This window comes from Anopheles moucheti (genome assembly GCF_943734755.1).
Source record: "Anopheles moucheti chromosome X unlocalized genomic scaffold, idAnoMoucSN_F20_07 X_unloc_10, whole genome shotgun sequence".
Lineage (NCBI taxonomy): Eukaryota > Metazoa > Arthropoda > Insecta > Diptera > Culicidae > Anopheles > Anopheles moucheti.
Window position 1 is genome coordinate 372,501 of NW_026453516.1, and position 7,304 is coordinate 379,804.

A 7,304-nucleotide genomic window follows, 5' to 3' on the forward strand; every position below is an offset into this window, starting at 1 on the left:
CGTCGTACATTGTGTTCCACAATGTGGGACCGACAATGGAGCCCTGCGGTACACCAGCCGACACCTTCCTGCGCACCGGTCCTTCACTGGTCTCGTAGACCAGCTCGCGCTCGGAGAAGTAGCTGCGCAAAATTCTCCTCAACGCTGCAGGAACGCGTTTCTCCTCCAGAGCCGTGGCGATCGCCCTCCAGCTCGCCGTGTTAAAAGCGTTCTGGACATCCAGTGCTGCCACCACCAGACACCGAGGATCGCGTCCGTTCGTCCGGTGGAATGTGCGCGCAAACTCGCCCCGCTCGACGACCCGCTGGATGGCCTGGACCGTCGACCTCCCGCGACGAAAGCCATATTGCTCCGGCGACAGTTGAGGGGCACTGCTGTCCTCCAAATGATCGTTGAGGCGGTCCAAGACGCACCTCTCGAACATTTTCGGGACTGCTCCCTCAAGGAGCAGCGGACGACTCGCCGCAGGATCGCCCGGTGGCTTGCCCGGTTTGGGCACCAGGACTAGCCGCGCCTCCTTCCATTCCTTCGGGAACTCGCCTCTCTCCAGCAAATCATTGAACACCCGGGCGAACGTCGCCGGGTGCTCTCTGATTGCGGCCTTTACCGCGACGTTCGGGATCCCGTCCAGACCCGGAGCCTTTGTCAGAGCCATCCTGTCGGCCATCGCCAGGATCTCTGCTTCTGTGACGGGTCGTAGGGCCTCCTCGTCGTCCGTCCGCTCGATGACTGGCCACTCGAAGGCGGGATGAGCCGGGAAGAGCGCGTCAACGATTGGCTCTAATACCGCTCGGTCGGTCTCCTGCGGTGTTCGGCCACGCAGCTTGGCCATCACCACCTGGTACCCGAGACCAAACACGTCGCTGTCGACTGCGTCAATCAGCTCCTGCAGCTTCCCGCTCCGGCTCTCCTGGATCGCTCGCTGCAGCTGTCGTCGCAGGTCGTGAAGGCGAGCGGTCGCCACGTCGCGGTCCGCCGAACCTGTGGCAGCACTAAGCCTCTCCTCGGCAAGTTCACACTCCCGACGCAAGTCGCCCAGCTCCGGGGTCCACCAATACAGCCGAGGCTGTTGATGCTGCTTCGGCCTGCCTACCCTCTCCATGATGGCGTCGCAAGCGAGGGTCAATGCTCCGACCAGCGCCTCGGACGTATCAGCTTCTGCGAAGCGACAGTCGACGAGGGCGGTCTTGTAGTCCTCGCTGCGGAAGAGGGAGGTCTTCCAGCGAATCCCGGCATGCGTCGCGATAGCCCCGCTCCCGTGCGTCTGCGATGGCTGATGCTGCTGCCGCTGTCCCTGCCGACCCGGCACACCGACGGAATACTCCACGTAACGATGGTCGCTGTGGGTGAAGGTGGAACTCACCCTCCAGGTCCCAGGCAAGGCGATCGAGGTGCTTGCGAACGAGACGTCCACGATGCTCTCGCGCGCAACCCCGTTGCCCATGAAGGTGGGTACGTTGCCGCGGTTGACAACATCGAGCTGCAGATGCTGCACCGTCCCCATGAGCGAGTGGCCCCTGGATGTTGTGCGGGGACATCCCCACTCCTGGCTCCACGCGTTGAAATCACCGGCAAGCACGATGTGCTGGTGACCAACCAACGCCATCTCCACCGCCTCGAGATAGGCGCCAAAGTCCGCTGGCCCGATGTTCGGCGAAACGTAACAGCTGGCAAAGGTGACACCTGCCACTGTGGCCACCACCAGCCCGGGATGGACGCTACCCCACAGGCGTTGGATGGGGTAAGCCCCGGTGGCGACCACTGCCACACTCTGCGCCTCATCCACCGCCCATCTGCCGTTATCCCGAGGCGGCTTGTACAGCTCGCAGGCAATGACGACGTCCACCCGCTGCTCCCGTGCCGTCTGCAGCATCAGGTCCTGTGCAACCCGGCTGCGCCCGAGGTTGATCTGCAGGACCTTCAGACCCGAGTGCAGGACGGATGTCCCACCCGGTGAGGGCCCTTGCAAACCGCGCAGCACACCTCCGCTGTGCAGACTCGGGCCAGGTGGCCCGGTTGACCGCAACGGATGCAGTGCGCCGATCTGTCGATCTCGCTCCTGCACTGGTGCCGCAGATGTCCGTGCTCCAGGCACTTGAAGCACCGCAGTTGTCCCCGAGTCGGAGGTGCCAGTCGCGTCGCCAGGCAGGAGGTGTGCAACACTCGCACATGCTGCTGGTGAACACGGTCCGCCACCTTGGCCGACATCTTTACATACGCCGTCTGCGTGCCGTTCCACGCCTTCGTGAGATGCACGGCGGATTCGCTCACCGACTCCGAGCAAACTGCTTTCACCGCCATCGCCACATCCGATGCAACCGCTAAAGGGTCCACCTCATCAAGGCGGACCTCAACCGTCTCCGTCACCAAACGGGTGGTGGCCGGAGCTGCAGCCTGCGCGCAGACCTGCTGCACCCGTTCCAGGACTTCCTGCGCGTTGACGCCTTCTTGAAGGTCCATGACCAGCCGATCACGCGTCGTCCGTCGCCCGACTCCTAGCTTGGCCTGGTCTTCGGCCAACGACGGAGCACTACGGATCAGCTGGTAAACATCCGTCCATGACTGACCCTCGCCTGGGGCTACCTCGATGGCGTCCAGCTTTTTCTTCGCCAGCTGCTTGCGTGGCTCAGATTGCAGACGCGGCATGACCTGCTGCTGCACCACGGACCGCTGTGGCAGAGGCCGTTGCGGCTGTTGTCGTTGCTGCGGTTGCTGCCGCTGCTGTTGCTGCTGCCGTTGCGGAAGCTGTGGCCACTGTTGCTGCCGCTGTTGCTCAGCCGTCTGCTGACGTGGCGGCTTACGACGCACCACCTCAACCCAGGAGCCGCCATCCGTCGTCTGAGGTGGCTTGCTCGTAGCCACCACCGCGTCCTGCTGATATCCACGCTGCTGCGTGCTCTGCTGCGTGGCCCGCTCCAGCTGCTGCTGCACAGTAGTTGGCTGCTGGTTCTGCCCGACGGTCTGTGCCACCAGCGCCGTCAACAACTCCCGCTCCTTCCGGAGCTCCTCGCGCAGCTGCTGATTGTCAGCAACCAGCCGCTCCTCCCGCTGCCGAGCCTCCAGACGCGCCTCGCGGAGGTCTTGCCGAGCCTGCTCAGCTGCCGCCTCCATCTGAACTCGCAGGAGCGTTACCTGCTCCTCCAGCTTTTTGACGACCGCAAGCAACATCTCGCTGTCGAGTTTCGCCTCGCTAATGATGCGTCGCACCTCGCTCGACGGAGAACCTCCAGTGCCAGTCACCAACCTGGCCGCATACTTGCTGGAGCTCGTGGCTCCACTAACAGCCACACCCTCCATCACCGGCGTTAGCGGGACAGTGAGCCGCTTGCCCGCGCTCATGGCCGATCTGCTCCTGGTGGTGGCTGCGCTCGGTTCGTCAACCGAGAGTGTTCGCGCCCTTAAGCCCCTGTCCATGGCCCTGTGAAGGCCAGCCTATCAAGGTTTTTATTTATTGTTATATTTGCTCTAAAACCAAAAATAAATATTAGTTTCGGAAAACAAATATTTAAAACCAATAAATATTTTGCCCGGGTTCGCCTCCTTATCCAGCGTTGAGATCACCGCCTGTCGGTATGCAACCCGCATACACCGACCCGGGTTGCCCGCTGGTACCGACGTTGAAATCTCCCAAGCGCACGGGTTGTTGTCGCCGCTACCGCTGAATCCGCTATCGTCCACCAGGTGACGCCACTGATGAAGTCTTCCGTTAGTTCCGATAGATGGCGCTGCCCCGTGTCTCGGCTAAGGCGAAAGCTCGGAGCCGAAAGCTTTGCCAATGACGCCGATGACGTCAGCACAAACGTCAACACGTCAACACGTACACACGCGACGATCCACCTGACGCCGCTCTGCCGCTGTTTTTCTCGCACTTTTTTCTCAGTTTTGTGGCGTTTTCCACACTGCCACCGTCCGGAAAATTGTTCTTCGGCGTCGCCACTACGTAATAAACGTGCCACTTGATGTTTTTTTTCGTCCCTTTCGCGAATAAATAGCACTTGTTTGTTCCCATACAAAATGTATGGGAGAGATTTATATCGCTTTTATCAGGCGAGCATCGTCCTGTTTTGTTATTTTTCCACCATTAAAAGGTAAAAGGCACTAAAACTCAATGTTTATAACACTTTTTAGCCCTTTTTTCGCAATTTTACACCCTGATTTTCGTATTTTAACACGAGCGACACAGAGGCACGTCCTAACACCGTGAATGACAGCTACGCACACACAGGGATAACTGGCTTGTGGCCGCCAAGCGTTCATAGCGACGTGGCTTTTTGATCCTTCGATGTCGGCTCTTCCTATCATTGTGAAGCAAAATTCACCAAGCGTAGGATTGTTCACCCTTTCAAGGGAACGTGAGCTGGGTTTAGACCGTCGTGAGACAGGTTAGTTTTACCCTACTGGTGTGTGCTGTTTGCCGCTATCTTAACGGAATTCCTGTGCAGTACGAGAGGAACCACAGGTACGGACCACTGGCTCAATACTAGTTCGACCGGACTTTGGTATGACGCTACGTCCGCTGGATTATGCCTGAACGCCTCTAAGGTCGTATCCAATCCGAGCTGATAGCGCTTCTCAAACCCATTAGGTGATCGGAAGCTAGCGGGCTTAACAACCCTCCGAGATCCGTCGGTGCTGCCCCGCGCACACTGACGTCTCATCCCCGCTATAGCACTAGACTGAGCCGCAACGGGCGGGAGCACGCTGCACGTGGAAGTACCTTACCACAGGGAACCCTGGTGGCTGTGTTTCCGTCGACCGTGGATACAACTAGTTTCGACACCTTCGACCGCCCGCAAACGACGGGACTACAGGCTGGGAGCTGCGAGTTGTAGAGATGCGTTCGCATCGATCCTCTCAGGCGACCCATGCTTGCTGGTGCTCGCGTTCACTTTGGGAATGGAGTGTTCGCGAGAGTGATTGTTGTGTTGTGTGTGTACAGTTGGTGCTTGCGTGCACTCCCATAGTGGAGTGTTCGCGAGCTTAAAACGCTAAGTCCCGATTAATACTCTCCTCGCAACATTATGTGCGTGGCTCCACGCCAAGTGGGATTAGCGGTGCGAAACGCGATTGGTAAAGTCGATGGTGATGTGCGTACCAACAGGCGATTTGTTAAGTCAAATGCGAACTGTGGTGCAACAGGCAATGTGTGTTTATTATCAGGTGTTGTTGGAAGTCAATACGATTTGACTTTCAAAAATTTTTCTAAGTCCCGATTTTTTTTCTCGTCGAGTAACTACAATGCACTATTTCTATCGCAGCGGACTTGCGGTTCATGGCCTTAATGATCGCGAACGAACACGTATTCGCAAAAAAATTTTTGTATGAAAAAGTCACCACTTGGGTACCTCCATACAAAAGTACCAAGTTCGGGTCGAGTGGTCGATGGACGTCGAAGGTGAAAATTTTTCATCATCGAAAATTTTTTCCAAAGTTGAAGCAATTGGGCCCTAGAGTATGAAAAGTGAAACCACGGATCGATATGAGAAATAAAAATTTTTGTATGAAAAAGTCACCACTCGGGTACCTCCATACAAAAGTACCAAGTTCGGGTCGAGTGGTCGATGGACGTCGAAGGCGAAAATTTTTCATCATCGAAAATTTTTTCCAAAGTTGAAGCAAATGGGCCCTAGAGTATGAAAAGTGAAACCACGGATCGATTTGAGAAATAAAAATTTTTTGTATGGGAGGGCCCCTGCTAGAACATTTTTCCCAAGTGCGACCATTTTACCCAGTGAGTCAAAAAAAATTTTTTTCACGGTGACTCAAAACATCAATTTTAGACTCCCCTGAGTATGAAAAGTGAAACGAAAATCATTTTTGAGAAGAAAAAATTTTTGTATGGGAGGGCCCCTGCTAGAACATTTTTACCAAGTGCGACCATTTTACCCGGTGAGTCAAAAAAAAATTTTTGTATGGGAGGGCCCCTGCTAGAACATTTTTCCCAAGTGCGTCGATTTTGGGTCGCCGACACAAGCTCGGGTCAAAAAAATTTTTTTTTCTCGGTGACTCAAAACATCAATTTTAGACTCCCCTGAGTATGAAAAGTGAAACGAAAATCATTTTTGAGAAGAAAAAATTTTTGTATGGGAGGGCCCCTGCTAGAACATATTTCCCAAGTGCGTCGATTTTGGGTCGCCGACACAAGCTCGGGTCAAAAAAATTTTTTTTTCACGGTGACTCAAAACATCAATTTTAGACTCCCCTGAGTATGAAAAGTGAAACGAAAATCATTTTTGAGAAGAAAAAATTTTTGTATGGGAGGGCCCCTGCTAGAACATTTTTCCCAAGTGCGTCGATTTTGGGTCGCCGACACAAGCTCGGGTCAAAAAAATTTTTTTTTCACGGTGACTCAAAACATCAATTTTAGACTCCCCTGAGTATGAAAAGTGAAACGAAAATCATTTTTGAGAAGAAAAAATTTTTGTATGGGAGGGCCCCTGCTAGAACATATTTCCCAAGTGCGTCGATTTTTGGGTCGCCGACACAAGCTCGGGTCAAAAAAATTTTTTTTTCTCGGTGACTCAAAACATCAATTTTAGACTCCCCTGAGTATGAAAAGTGAAACGAAAATCATTTTTGAGAAGAAAAAATTTTTGTATGGGAGGGCCCCTGCTAGAACATTTTTCCCAAGTGCGTCGATTTTGGGTCGCCGACACAAGCTCGGGTCAAAAAATTTTTTTTTTCACCGTGACTCAAAACATCAATTTTAGACTCCCCTGAGTATGAAAAGTGAAACGAAAATCATTTTTGAGAAGAAAAAAATTTGTATGGGAGGGCCCCTGCTAGAACATTTTTCCCAAGTGCGTCGATTTTGGGTCGCCGACACAAGCTCGGGTCAAAAAATTTTTTTTTTCACCGTGACTCAAAACATCAATTTTAGACTCCCCTGAGTATGAAAAGTGAAACGAAAATCATTTTTGAGAAGAAAAAATTTTTGTATGGGAGGGCCCCTGCTAGAACATATTTCCCAAGTGCGTCGATTTTTGGGTCGCCGACACAAGCTCGGGTCAAAAAAATTTTTTTTTCTCGGTGACTCAAAACATCAATTTTAGACTCCCCTGAGTATGAAAAGTGAAACGAAAATCATTTTTGAGAAGAAAAAATTTTTGTATGGGAGGGCCCCTGCTAGAACATTTTTCCCAAGTGCGTCGATTTTTGGGTCGCCGACACAAGCTCGGGTCAAAAAAATTTTTTTTTCTCGGTGACTCAAAACATCAATTTTAGACTCCCCTGAGTATGAAAAGTGAAACGAAAATCATTTTTGAGAAGAAAAAATTTTTGTATGGGAGGGCCCCTGCTAGAAC